Here is a 16,014-nt window from a genome sequence, read left to right on the forward strand (position 1 = left end):
TATAACTGGTAGAAAACTTGCCTGAGTGACTTGGGGTGATAAAAGGCTCGGGACGAGTCTGGTAACCTATAAACAACAAGTAAGTTGGAATTAAACCAAAGTCACTTGTAAATCTATACTTTAACTAACTTAGACTCTAACGTTTGTTTTGCTCTTACTGACTCGCTTAAGTCACTCGGGTACCCTCGGCTCCACTATTTTTAATAATTTAACCTTTACGAGTTTTAAGGCGATTCCTTCGCGAGTGTCTTACCAACTGCCTAACACACTTACCATAAATGTTTCATGCATCAATTAACCCTTTTTGGTCTTTAACCTTTGTTTCAAAGTAAGGCGAGGGGAAAAGTTTCGTTCGCGAAACGCCGTTACTTGAAACGGTCGTTTCTCCTAAACCGTGCATCGGAATCGAACGAACCACATATCAAAACGAAGCTCGTAACATGAGCTATCTAAACATGGCAATGGTCATAATCTAGCAGGGGGTTCTCGGGTCCTAATGTTATGCACAAAAACAGTCTAAAGAAAATCGGACGTTACGACGGCTATGTTTACGCGATTTCCCAATTTAAAACCATTCAAAACCAACCCAATTCAACCTCAAATCCAACATACAACCAACATCCATCCTTATCACATCATAACAACCCCAACCAATTTAAGTTTAACATTCATACTTATGCCTAAACTTAACTTTAACCATACTTAAGTTCTTTTAATCAAAACAACAACATTTACCATTCCATTTCAATACCAATTCAATCCCAAACTCTAAATCACCAACATTAAGCTACAATATCACCCTACTAATCAAAATCATCTTATAATACATAGGAATCTAGGGTTTGGAGATGATATACCTTCCTTGAAGTGGTGGGAGGAGCTAGGAAGCCTTAAGAAGCTTTGAGAAGTCTTAGGAATGCTTGGATCTTCAAGGAAAACAAGAAAAATTTCAAGTTAAAAACTTGAAAACACTATTCATAGTCTTCTTCTTTGATTAAATGAAAAAGATGGAGAAGGAATTGATGGCTTAAACTCATGATATAGCCCTAACTAAGCATGAAGATGATTAGGGAATTAACTCACCAATTTAGGAAGCTTGGATCTTGAATTTTTGAAATTTCTTGCCTTTTGAATAGTAAAAAGCCGAGAGCTCTCAAGAACAAGCCTTGGTTTCTTTTTGATTTTGATGAAAAATGATTTTGCTTGGCTTGGTTGATTTGTTTTTGTGTTTGATTTAGTCAATTACCTTGTTGCCCTTGAATTTGTGTGGTTCTCATTCAACCACACCTCCTTCCTTCCCATGTCATGCTTGTGTCATCCTCATGATGTCATCCTCCCCTCCTTGTCCCCTTCTCATTGGTTGGGTGACATCATCCTCTCTAATCCCTTTGATTAACTTCCTAATTGTTTGCCTAATGACCGCTGATCTGTTATACGGTTCGCTTAACTTTCGTTTTCGTTTATCGTTTGAAGGATCATACCCGGGATCTTATTACTTAGGTTCCCTTAACCTTTCTCAATACATTATATTTCTTTTTATGATCCTCTATCATAATCCTTTAATTTAAATCCTTTTTATCCTGTTACCTTATACTCAATTCTCTCCGTATCTAGTGGATTTCCGGGAAAAACCAAAGTGTTCGGAATTGGATTCTGACGATCTTTACATACACTTATATACTACATAGAGTACTAATAATATCCCAAAATATCCATAACAGAACCCCTACATAGTGTGGCGTGAAAAGTTTTCTCATTCAGCTAAAACACTATTCACAAGGGTTACAAAAAGTTAAAAATTTTGGGGGTTATTACAGTCTCCCCTCCTTAAAATGATTCCGTCCCGGAATCAAACAGAAAACAAATGGGGGTACTTTTCTAGCATTGTGCTCTCTAGTTCCCAAGTTGATTCTTCCACATTATGATTCTGCCATAGTACTCTGACTAGCTTGATCACTTTGTTCCGAAGCACCTGCTCCTTCTTATCTATAATCCTTACTGGTTTCTCCACGTAAGTTAGATCTGGCTGCATATCCACCTGCTCGTACTCCACTATGTGTCTAGCATCCCGATGATACTTCCTTAGCATTGACACATGGAACACATTATGAACTTGTTGCAAATTAGGGGGTAGGTCTAGCTCGTAAGCTAACTTCCCAATCCGTCTTAATATCTCAAAAGGTCCAATGTATCTTGGGCTTAGTTTTCCTTTCCTTCCGAACCTCATTAATCCCTTCCAAGGGGATACCTTTAGCAGTACTAAGTCCCCGACTTCATATTCCTTGTCCTTTCGGGCTAGGTCTGCATATTTCTTCTGTCTGTCTTGGGCTGCTACAAGCCGTCCTCTGATGAGATCCACTATATCTTTGGTCCTTTGGACCACTTCGGGTCCGAGCATCTTCCGCTCTCCTACTTCATCCCAGTATAAGGGAGATCGACACCTTCTTCCGTACAGGGCCTCATAAGGCGGCATTCCGATGCTAGCATGAAAGCTATTGTTATAAGAAAACTCGATCAACGACAAGTGATCATCCCAACTCCCTTTAAAGTCTATTGCACAGACTCTCAACATATCCTCTAGTGTCTGGATGGTCCTTTCACTCTGCCCATCCGTCTGGGGATGGTACGCGGTACTCATATTTAACTTGGTCCCTGCACATTCCTGAAAGCTCCTCCAAAATCTGGAGTTGAACCTGGGGTCTCGGTCTGAGACAATGGACGCTGGGACTCCATGTCGCGTCACTATTTCCTTAAGGTAAATGTCCACCAGTCTATCGACTGTGTATCTCTCATTGATAGGAATGAAATGAGCTGACTTTGTCAGCCGGTCTATAATTACCCAAATGGCGTCGTGATTGGCTTTCGTCCTTGGCAATCCTACAACAAAATCCATCGCTATCTGTTCCCATTTCCATTCGGGAATCTCCAGGGGTCGTAAGAGTCCACTGGGTCTCTGGTGCTCTGCCTTTACCCTTTGGCAAGTCAAACATTTGCTTACCCATTCTGCTACGTCCCTCTTCATGTTGGGCCACCAGTAATATTCCTTCAAATCCCTATACATCTTGGTACTTCCGGGGTGAATGGAATACCTTGAACTATGGCTTTCATCCAATATCTCATCTTTAAGCTCTTGAACATTCGAAACCCAAATCCGGTAGGAGTACCTCATTATCCCTTTATCATCTTTCTCAGTATGGATCTCCTCTCCAGTCATTGACTCTCTGCCTTCATTCATTATTTTCTCCTGGCACAATCTGATCTTTTCCAATAACTCAGGCTGCATTGAGATCTCAAAAAGCTTTTCAGTTCCGGTTCCGGTTACCTTTACTTCTATTTCAATTCTCTCAAAATCCCTTATCAATTCTTCCGGAGTCGTTATCATTCTGAGTCTTTCCTTTCTACTAAGGGCATCAGCCACCATATTGGCTTTCCCTGGATGATAGAGAATCTCACAATCATAGTCCTTGATTAGTTCTAATCATCTCCTCTGGCGCATGTTGAGCTCTTTCTGCGTAAATATGTACTTGAGGCTCTTATGGTCTGTGAAAATCTCGCACTTCTCTTCATACAAGTAGTGCCTCCAAATTTTTAAGGCAAATACTATTGCCGCGAGCTCAAGGTCATGAGTAGGATATCTAACCTCGTATTCCTTCAATTGTCTCGACGCATACGCAATCACCTTACCGTGCTGCATAAGCACACATCCTAATCCTTTGTGTGACGCGTCACTATATATCATAAAATCTCCTTTTCCGTCCGGCAATGCCAACACCGGAGCCGTTATCAACCTTTTCTTTAATTCCTGAAAACTGTTCTCGCATTTCTCCGTCCATTCAAACTTCTATGTCTTACGAGTAAGTCGTGTCAAAGGGGCTGCGATCTTCGCAAAGTCCTGTACAAATCTACGATAGTAGCCGGCCAATCCTATGAAACCCCTTACCTCTGTGGGTGTGGTTGGCCTTTCCCAATTTGAGACCGCCTTTATCTTGGAGGGGTCGACCAATACTCCTTCTTTATTGATCACATGTCCTAAAAAATGTACTTCATTCCGCCAGAATTCACACTTCGAGAATTTGGCATATAACTGTTCCTCTCTGAGTATTCCTAGAGCTATCCTCAAATGCTCTGCATGTTCTGTCTCAGTCCTTGAGTAGATCAAAATATCATCGATAAAAACTATCACACATTTGTCCAAGTACTTCTTAAATACTCTATTCATTAAATCCATGAAAGCTGCTGGGGCGTTGGTTAATCCAAAGGACATTACCAAGAACTCATAATGCCCATACCTGGTACGGAACGCTGTCTTGGAAATATCTTTGGGTTTAATCTTTAGTTGGTGATATCCAGTTCTCAGGTCGATCTTGGAAAAATAAACGGCATCCTTTAGCTGGTCGAACAGATCGTCTATTCTAGGTAATGGGTACCTGTTCTTTATGGTTAGCTTGTTCAACTCTCGATAGTCTATGCACAGCCTCATGCTCCCATCTTTCTTCTTAACAAATAAAACTGGTGCTCCCCATGGAGACACACTGGGTCTTATCATGCCCTTATCCAAGAGTTCCTGCAATTGGATAGCTAATTCCTTCATTTCTAACGGGGCTAACCGGTAAGGTGCCTTTGAAACTGGCGCCATCCCTGGGGCCAACTCAATAGCAAATTCAATCACTCTATCGGGTGGTAATCCCGGAAGGTCTTGTGGGAATACATCTTCAAATTCGTTGACTACTGGAATATCTTGTAAGTTGGGCACCTCCTTCTGCGTGTCCACCACATAGGCTAGGTAGGCCTTATTTCCTTTTCGTAGCATCCTTCTGGCCTGGGCCATAGTCAAAAATTTCTGCGTCTGCCTCTTTCCTCTAAATATAACTTCCTTCTTCCCTGGGATATTTAGCTTAACTTTCTTCCCTTTACAGTCTATCTGAGCGTCATTGCTAGATAGCCAGTCCATTCCCAAAATTACATCAAACTCCCCTAATTTAAAAGGAATCAGATCAACACTAAAAGATTGCTCCCCTATGCCTATCTCACAGGCGGGGTAAATCTGGTTAACAGGAATAATTTCATGACTGGCTATTTCTACTTGTAGGGTTTCTATCAAGGGTTCAGCCTTAAGTCTTAACTTACGCGCAAGGTCCTTTGATATAAAAGATATAATTGCTCCCGAATCAAATAAAACATTTGCACTGACTGAATTTAGAGAAAGGGTACCTGCTATCACATCTGAATCTTTCATAGCATCCTGGACTGTCATGTTGAAAGTCCTCGCAGTAGGTGTCTTATTAGAAGCAGCCCTGCTTGCTCCCGAAGCTGCTGGTTTGTTCATTGGGCATTCCCTCTTCCAATGACCCGGGCGTCCACACTGATGACAAGTGGTGGTTGGAATGACGGCAGGGGTTGATGATGGGCACTTAGTTGAATAGTGGCCTTCCCGACCGCACTTAAAGCAGGTTACTGGCTTTCATTTACACTCCCCAGTGTGATTCCTTCCACATATGTTACAGGCTGGCAATGGGGGTCGAGACTGGTTGGAATAGGATATTCTTGATTTCTGGCCGCCCTGGCTCACACTCACACTCATTGGCCGCTTAAACCCAGTGTTCCTTCCTGGTAGGGACACTGCTCCTCGATTAAATCTAGTTGGGAAGCTCCTTCCTGCGGAACCTCCACCCATGCTCATACTTTTCCTCTTTATTCCTTTCTTCTCTCTTTCCTTCTGTATCTGTTCACTTCCAACTTCTACAATCGTTTCCTTTTGCACCAGAGTGGCATAGTCCGTAAGCTCAAGGATTGCCACCCTATTCTGAATCCACGGTTTCAGTCCCTGCTGAAACCTCCTAGCTTTCTTTTCCTCGGTGCTCACAAACTCCGGCACAAACCTTGATAACTCAGTAAATTTCGCTTCGTACTCTGCTACAGACAAGTTATTCTGCTTTAGCTCCAAGAACTTGAGCTCCATCTGGTTTTCCTTAAATTTTGGGAAATACTTTCCCAGAAACAACTGACTAAATCTCTCCCAGGTTATAATAGCATCTGTCTCCATGTTTTTCTTGGCCTCCCACCAGTAGTTAGCTTCTCCTTTCAGAAGGTAGGTAGCAAATACAGTCTTCTGTGCCTCATCGGTACTCAAAATCTCAAAAGATTTCTCCATTTCCTTTAACCATGCCCTTGCCTCAACTGGGTCGGCTGATCCGTGGAACTCAGGGGGCTTAAGGGACTTAAAAGCCCTGAAAGAGTTTACCACATTATTGTTATTTCCTTGAGGGGGTGGGTTGGGTTGACGTTCCAAATTCTGCCTTAGGAGTTGCATGAACTGGCCCATGGGATCCATGCCTGGGTTTGGTACTGGTTGCTCAACCTCGGTTTCTCCTTCTTCAGCCTCTATCTCAAATCCCTCAACATCATATGTTTCCTCTTCCTCTTCATACAGGGAGTCATCTTGTTCCACATAATCCTCATCTTCCTCTTCACTGTGTTCATGGTTCCTATCATCCTGGTTATGGCTTCCCTGGTCCTCAGATCCAGGGTTCGCCCTAGTTCCAATCTTTCTTGGCGGCATGATTCTGATAATAAAAAAAAATTATTGGGAAAAATTCAACGTTAGGTCACAATCATATACAACATTGTGCCCTGCACAGCTCTTATAATGGGGAGAACGTATATCGCAATTCTATTATTTTATGACAGTTCTAATACGAAGTGCAGTAATAATAATGATAAAAACAGTGATCCCGTCACTAATGAACTGAACCAAAGGAAACAAATATATACATAATGCGAGAAATACATAGTTTGATATGGTCAAAAGTACAACAGTGCTACAGTCATCTGTCCCAAAAGTGATACACAAGAGTCTATCTGTCTAGTCAGAAAAAGGGATGCTATATACAAGTCAACTATCCCGGAAAATTGGCTCTTACTAAGGCCTCGGCTAACTAGACAACTAGACTATTTCATCATCAATCCTGAATCACACACCGGAGCGGGTCAGCTCCCATACCCTTTCCATCGCACGACGGAAGATATAGTCGGCCAGCCGCCTGGAGATCCTACCATGCCTGTCCCCCTGGAGCGATCTGAGCCTCGCTCGGGATGTGAGCCATATCCCCGTAAGCTCCCTCCTCAAGGATCGGGGTATAGAAGCCCTAGTCTCATAAGCTCGGGTACGCCTACCCGCCCTCTCTGCATCCAACTCCCTCCTGGCCTCATCCAGTCGGGCCTCGGCAACAGCCACTCGGGTCCTCAAAACATCCTGAACATATCCATGAGCTAACGAAGACTGCCTGTGGGCAGGGTCAAGAGGTGGTGAATCCGGAGCCGCTGAGGGTGCCTCCTCGGTCTGCCTAGGTTCGGAAGTATGGGTCTCTGAGTTGTCATCATCAGGAATCCAAGATAGTGGTGGAGGGGTAGGGGCTCTGACCACCGGAAGTGTGGGTAATGGGGTACCAGCATACACTACCATAGGTCCAACATGCTCCTCAGCTACTGGGACCTCATCCGGGTCCTCCTCATATGGAATAGCAATAACCTCTGTCTCTGACTCCTCTGAGGGGTCCTCCTCATCTGAAATTGCAATGACCTCCGTCTCTGACTCCTCTGAGGGGTCCTCCTCATCCTCCTCCATCTCAGGCTCCTCCTGATCCTCAACATCTAGCAGTGCCTCATCATGTTCACGCTCGAACATCTCAGGGTCCTCTATCTCAGGCGCCTACACATTAAACGAGCTAAGTTACTATCATGATACTTATAAGGGTTCCCGTAAGGGTTTTAACTGTCAGCACTACTTTAAGTAGTCCGACCATGAACTTGGCAAGAGTTCTTATTATCTTTGTGAGTTTGTTATTATATCGACGCATCATCTCTGAGGTTTATAACGCTTAGCTCTGATACCATTTCTGTAACACCCCCAGATCCGGGGTCGGGGATCCGGGTCGTCACGGTCTTTCTTTCCACAATATCACTTCACTTAATTAATAAAAATAACCTTATGCTGTGACCCCACACTAACACACACCACAACCCGTTATAGTCTCAGAGATGAAATTGAAATAAGTACAAGTCTTTGAATCCACAATTTAAAAGTTATTACAACCCAAAATGATTACTTGATAAATTTACAGTTAATTGACATTATCTGCCACAAGATATAATTATACATAATTGATTCTCAAAAGTAGATGGTCTAATCTACAATAGATCTATCTCTGCAGCTATAGCAGCTATAACATCATCGGGAAGACGCGGGACGCTTCCCACGCGCTTGCGCTGGGTCTGCTGGAGTCTGGCCATCTTTCCTAACTGTTGTTGTGTGATGAAGAAATAAAGCAAGAGTGAGCCTGACAGCTCGCAAGATAATATGTAGTGATAACAATAATATAAGTATCTAAATGGATACTTACTAGAATCTTTTATCAAGTGTAAGATAATTACTTACTAGATATAAGTAAAAACAAGGGATGAAGTTACCAAATACTTCCCTACACTTATATCATTTATAAAGCTACTTGAACTACCACTGTTCAAAGTATTAAGAGTTTTCAACAGTTCATCACATAGATGAGACTACAAGACAAGATTTGAATAGATTAAATCTTTGAAATATTATTAAAGGAAATGAAGTCATGATATACTTCATTAAGTTCTGATATATATATATATATCCACATATACATCTTCTTTATACAATTTCCTGAAAACCTCTGTCATGTAAAGTATGAACAGAGTTTGAAATATCCAATAAATTTGGAAAGGAAAAGAATTTTGGCATAAACCAGATATCTTGATGATCAGGCAAAGATACCCATAAGTAACCTTTTCTACTAGTAGATAGACGAATTCCCCACTAGTCATCACCCTGGTCTCAATAGGACCTTATGTTGGACTGCCACTCAGCCACTTATGCATTTGATGGACTCCCACTGAGCCACTTACACTATTATGGACGCCCACTGAGCCCATGTTGCTTATGCCGACTCAATAGATGGACTTACTTCTCGAACGTTGGGTAAGTAATCAAGTCATTTACCAAACCTGCAACCGTGTTGCGAATATAAAATACACCACAGAGCCGGATCCCTCAGGTTTTGAGCAAGTATTTAAATCCCCTTAAAAAGGAAGATCTTAAATATAAAAATGAGTTTTGGGATCCGCTCTAACTTTTAAAAATCATTTTGAAGACTCGAAAACACTTTATAGAGTGTTTGGAGTAAAGCTGATTTAATGAAGTAAATCAGTCCCCAGAATATTTAGAAAATGACTGAATATTATTATTTAAATAATATTCCCATAAAGAATAATCTTTATAAAAATAATTGAAGTAGAAGTTTTAAAACTTATACTTGAAACGAGTATTAAATAACCAAAGATATACTTATATGAAAGTACTATCTTTATTTGAATAATCGAAAATAAATTTGATTATTTACACCTTATTCTTTAATAAAATAAAGAACAAATCTCAGCAAATAATCGGAGTCATAGATCCTCAAATGAATATTCAAAAATATTCATTAAATAATATAAACTGAGTCATAAGCCCTCGAATGAATATTCAAATAATATTCAGATAATAAAATAAAAGGAGTCATAAGTCCTGGAATGAATATTCAAAATAATATTCATTTAATATAAAGGAGTCATACGCCTCCGAATAATATTCGAAATAATATTCAATAATAAAATAAAGTTAAAGTTATCGAATAAACCTTATTCGATTAATAGTTTTGAAAACTATGACCATATATATATATATATATAAGCATATATATATATATATATTTATATCTATATATACAAAATCTACTCGGGATCCTCGACTCCCGGTTTTAGAAAATATTTTCACCTTTGGGTCCCTGTACTAAGGGTATATGCAAATTACCGCTATCCTCTAGCATAGGTATTATCAACTGAATCAACAGATATATATGGAAAGAATACGAAACAGGCATGCATATATATATACCATAGCAGCATGCTTCAATATATTGCAACATTTGCTAATTAACCAACATGCATCTATCGCAAGATAATGCAAATACATATATACATCACAACAACAGTTATAACTGGTAGAAAACTTGCCTGAGCGACTTGGGGTGATAAAAGGCTCAGGACGAGTCTGGTAACCTATAAACAACAAGTAAGTTGGAATTAAACCAAAGTCACTTGTAAATCTATACTTTAACTAACTTAGACTTTAACGCTTGTTTTGCGCTTACTGACTCGCTTAAGTCACTCGGGTACCCTCGGCTCCACCATTTTTAATAATTTAACCTTTACGAGTTTGAAGGAGATTCCTTCGCGAGTGTCTTACCAACTGCCTAACACACTTACCATAAATGTTTCATGCATTAATTAACCTTTTTGGTCTTTAACCTTTGTTTCAAAGTAAGGCGAGGGGAAAAGTTTCGTTCGCGAAACGCCGTTACTTGAAATGGTCGTTTCTCCTAAACCGTGCATCGGAATCGAACGGACAACATATCAAAACGAAGCTCGTAACATGAGCTATCTAAACATGGCAATGGTCATAATATAGCAGGGGGTTCTCGGGTCCTAATGTTATGCACAAAAACAGTCTAAAGAAAATCGGACGTTACGACGGCTATGTTTACGCGATTTCCCAATTTAAAACCATTCAAAACCAACCCAATTCAACCTCAAATCCAACATACAACCAACATCCATCCTTATCACATCATAACAACCCCAACCAATTTAAGTTTAAAATTCATACTTATGCCTAAACTTAACTTTAACCATACTTAAGTTCTTTTAATCAAAACAACAACATTTACCATTCCATTTCAATACCAATTCAATCCCAAACTCTAAATCACCAACATTAAGCTACAATATCACCCTACTAATCAAAATCATCTTATAATACATAGGAATCTAGGGTTTGGAGATGATATACCTTCCTTGAAGTGGTGGGAGGAGCTAGGAAGCCTTAAGAAGCTTTGAGAAGTCTTAGGAATGCTTGGATCTTCAAGGAAAACAAGAAAAATTTCAAGTTAAAAACTTGAAAACACTATTTATAGTCTTCTTCTTTGATTAAATGAAGAAGATGGAGAAGGAATTGATGGCTTAAACTCATGATATAGCCCTAACTAAGCATGAAGATGATTAGGGAATTAACTCACCAATTTAGGAAGCTTGGATCTTGAATTTTTGAAATTTCTTGCCTTTTGAATAGTAAAAAGCCGAGAGCTCTCAAGAACAAGCCTTGGTTTCTTTTTGATTTTGATGAAAAATGATTTTGCTTGGCTTGGTTGATTTGTTTTTGTGTTTGATTTAGTCAATTACCTTGTTGCCCTTGAATTTGTGTGGTTCTCATTCAACCACACCTCCTTCCTTCCCATGTCATGCTTGTGTCATCCTCATGATGTCATCCTCCCCTCCTTGTCCCCTTCTCATTGGTTGGGTGACATCATCCTCTCTAATCCCTTTGATTAACTTCCTAATTGTTTGCCTAATGACCGCTGATCTGTTATACGGTTCGCTTAACTTTCGTTTTCGTTTATCGTTTGAAGGATCATACCCGGGATCTTATTACTTAGGTTCCCTTAACCTTTCTCAATACATTATATTTCTTTTTATGATCCTCTATCATAATCCTTTAATTTAAATCCTTTTTATCCTGTTACCTTATACTCAATTCTCTCCGTATCTAGTGGATTTCCGGGAAAAACCAAAGTGTTCGGAATTGGATTCTGAAGATCTTTACATTCACTTATATACTACATAGAGTACTAATAATATCCCAGAATATCCATAACAGAACCCCTACATAGTGTGGCGTGAAACGTTTTCTCATTCAGCTAAAACACTATTCACAAGGGTTACAAAAAGTTGAAAATTTTGGGGGTTATTACATAATGCATGAATGCAACTACGTGAATGCAACTAAATAATAATGCAATCGATCACCTCAGAATAACCATAACCAAATGAATAAGCCAATGCCTCTAAGAATGCAATAACTTGAAATAGAGTTCGAATAAATTCCACAAACCAGAAACGTGCGTGTGTGGACGCTTAACAGATATACTCTCGATACTAGATCAATAACCATAACTTATCTATCATTGAAACAATCAAAAGTTTATAAACAGAATAGGCAATAAACGTATTATGACTCACAACACCTCCTTTCTACTAGAGTTGTACAAGGATTCACACTATTATTGAACACATATCAAAGATGCTTATTTGACCGTGCAATGAATGAGGTCCCAAAAGACTTATGCAATAATACCCATGTAGCGAGCATTAGGTTAGCGGATCCCAGACTATAGAAGCCTTAGGTCACTAGGCACAAAGTCCCCTAGAACTTAATAACTCGAGTATTAAAGAGCTCACTCTTGATCAATTATGCATAAACACATACTTTTTTTTCTTTTCTTCTTTTTTTTTCTTTTCTGAGTGAGTGCGTTTCACTCCATCTCATTCAACCCTAGACTACTCATAAAAATATGAGTCGACTACTATCCATTTGACGCCTAGCCTTACAACAACTAGCAATGAAATCCAAGTTTTTCTCCAGATAAAAAAATCAGTGTTTTTACGTCATTACGAGAATATCACAAATTCTAAATATAACCAAGTGATTAAATCTCAACAACAAACAAGTATGATCATGATCTAGATCAAAAGCAACCCTATAAGACTTTGTGAAAATATTTGTTTCTGGCATGCAAATCAATTCATTAGGACTTAAACATCCCTCTATTCGTTATCACCACACTCAAATCAACATCAACTTATCAAATATCATAGTTCATCTTAAGGGATCATGCTAAATATGCATGCAAATGCCACTATATGAAATCACATAATAACAACAAATATGTCCTATGTGAACAATCATGCAAAAATGTGAATGAACTACAACTAAACATGCAATATGAATCTATATGAATCTATTTGGACACACACTACTAATCCTTACATTATCACCCCCAAACTTAAAATTTTCAATGTCCTCATTGAAGGTAATAATAAGGATTTCAGGCATACCTAATTAGCGGGAGAGTCACCCTCGTCGGGTGGAGGATCAGTGGCCAATCAACCTCGCCACTAGTGTCTCGGAAAATAGTACCGAAAGCGTGTGTCAAATCTTCAGCAAAATGATGGTGAATATCGTGCATGGCCTCCATACGCCTAGTCACTCTCCTGTACTGCTCATCACCAACACCAGTCCTATCAACTACCTGTGGCGCATGAGAAGAACCCTCTGTAGGCACTAGAAGATCCGTCCAGCCACTCTCTACATCATCAAAAATAGATCCCAACCCTTTATCATGGGGTGCACCTAAGAATGAATAACACAAGTGATCTGGATTTCGGTTGAGCTCAAGTATGGGAGCTTCTTGAATAAATGGTTCAAAACGCTCCTGAGAAATTTTTAGCTCTGCTAACCCAAGAGAATCGAATGGCATATCCAACTTCCTCTTCCATGAAGGTGCATTCAAAACTTGTATTTGCTCTACATTAAAGCACTCCTCTTTAGCCGTGGGTAACTTTATTTCCTTGAACACATTAAAAGTGACCTTTTGATCGTAAACCTTCATCGAAAGCTCTCCTTTTTGCACATCGATCATAGTTCATCATATAGCCAAAAATGGTCTTCCCAAGATGATGGGAATCTTCTTATCTTCCTCGAAATCAAGAATTACAAAGTCAGCAGGGAATAAGAGTTTACCCATCTTGACCATGACATCCTCCACTATACCTCGTGGATAAGCGATGGAACGGTCAGCTAGTTGCAATGACATGTATGTTGGTTTCGGATCGGGCAGACCAAGCTTCTTGAAGATAGATAAGGGCATCAGATTGATGCTAGCTCATAAATCACATAAATACTTGTCGAATGACAAGTTTCCAATAGTGCAAGGAATAGTGAAGCTTCTAGGATCTTTAAGCTTCAGAGGCAACTTCTGTTGCAACACATCACTGCATTCCTCCATTAGAGCAACGGTCTATAAGTCATCGAGCTTCACTTTCTGAGAGAGAATACCTTTCATAAACCTCGCATAGCTAGGCATCTGTTTAAGATTTTCAGCGAAAGGTATGTTGATATGAAGTTTCTTTAACACCTCCAAAAACTTCTCAAACTGCGTATCCCACTTTTTCTTCTATAGCCTCTTTGGAAAAGGAGGTGGAGGATAGATCTGTTTCTCCCCTGTATTACCCTCAGGAGGAGTGTGTTCCAGAGTAGTCTTCCTTGGTTCCACCTCTACTTCCTTCTGCACTTCTTCTTCAACCACAACTTCAGATTCTGAAACTTGAGACCTTTCAGGCTCTTCGTCTTGCTGAATTTTGGGGCTTGCGACCTTCCCAGACCTTAAGGTGATGGCATTAACCTGTTCTTCAACTTCCCTCTTGCCTGGATTGGCTTCTGTATCACTAGGAAGCGTTCTTGGTGGTTGATTCAATAAGGCATTAGCAATTTGTCCTATTTGGTTCTCCAGAGTCTTGATAGAAATAGCCTGGCTTTGGCATATAAGAGCCTGGTTTTTGCACATAAGCCTCAACTCCTCCAATTCAGATTTTTTATTCGAAGATAGACCTGCATCATGATTTTATTGTTGAAGTTGGAGTTGTTGTCTTGGTGCAAATTGTTGCTGAAAACCAGGAGGGTTGAATTGTTTTGCTCCAAACTGCTGGAACGGCTGTTGCATCGCATTCTGATTGTTGCTCTAGCTGAAATTAGGATGATTCCAGTTGTCAGGATGATAAGTGGCAGGAACTGGCTGCTGCGATCTCTGAAAGTTGCTCACAAACTGAGCTGAGTCACTAGATATAGCGCATTGCTTTGTCGCATGCGGACCTGCACATAGCTCACAAACACTGGTTATCTACTTAACACCATAGGTAGCCAGATAATCGATCTTCATAGACAACGCCTTCAGTTGAGCAATGATAGCCATAGCTGTATCCACTTCAAGAACTCCTGCTACCTTGCCCTATGGAAATCTCTGGGTTGGATACTGATATTCATTAGCAGCCATCAGTTCAATTAGATCATAAGCTTCCTCATAGCTCTTCGCCCATAATGCTCCGCCTGATGCTACATCGAGCATGGGTCTGGACTGTGCTCCTAACCCATTGTAAAAAGAAGTGATGATCATCCAATCAGGAATTCCATGATGAGGAAACTTCCTAAGCATCTCCTTGTAGCGCTCCCAAGCTTCATATAAAGATTCTCCCATTTGCTGCGCAAATTGAGTAGTAGCGTTTCTGAATGCAACTGTCTTCGCCATAGGGAAGAATTTAGTAAGAAACTTCTGAGCAAGATCTTCCCAAGTAGTAATCGAATCAGCTGGTAGAGAGTGTAACCAACTCTTAGCCTTGTCCCTCAGAGAGAATGGGAACAGTCTCAGCTTCACAGCATCTTCAGAAACACCGTTGAACTTGAAGGTGTCGCAGATCTCAATAAAGTCCCTAATGTGCATATTGGGATCTTCCGTTGAAGAACCCCCAAACTTGATTGAATTCTGCACCCATTGAAATATGCCAGGATTGATCTCAAAGGTATTAGCTGTGATAGTTGGTCAGACAATACTAGATTGAATGTCATTGATCTTGGGTTGAGAAAAATCCATCAAGGCTTTCGTTCGTGCTACTGGATCTCCCATTGTAATGAGTACCTGAAATACAAACAAATAAACCGTGAAAGTAAAAGAATCCAAGTCAGTGAACTTTAACGACCACTGATGACAAGCACATAAACTAAAAATTAACACCGAGTCCCTGACAGCGGCTCCAAAAACTTGTTAGGGCGAAAACACGCGCTAAAATACACGCAAGTATACGCGTTCGCAAGTAGTATAAGATATAAATCAGATCCGTTCCCACAGAGACTGGTTTAGGTTAAGTTCAATTTATGCACCTATGCAACAATGTATGGTTATCGCTCAATGCTAAGACAAATAACAAATTGGGTTTTGATTAAACTAAGAGATTATACTAACAATTATAACTAAGAGAACAAGAATGGTTGAATTAATAAAT

General features: G+C 40.1%; 1 non-coding gene across 1 annotated transcript; it reads left to right on the forward strand.

Annotated features, from left to right (window-relative positions):
* The first annotated feature begins 15,141 nt into the window (after positions 1-15,141).
* Positions 15,142-15,248, forward strand: LOC141682205 (small nucleolar RNA R71). The gene has a single exon (XR_012559606.1). It is a non-coding gene; the product is annotated as a small nucleolar RNA R71 (small nucleolar RNA).
* Positions 15,249-16,014: the final 766 nt, after the last annotated feature.

The sequence above is a fragment of the Apium graveolens genome, chromosome 8 (assembly GCF_009905375.1).
Source record: "Apium graveolens cultivar Ventura chromosome 8, ASM990537v1, whole genome shotgun sequence".
Lineage (NCBI taxonomy): Eukaryota > Viridiplantae > Streptophyta > Magnoliopsida > Apiales > Apiaceae > Apium > Apium graveolens.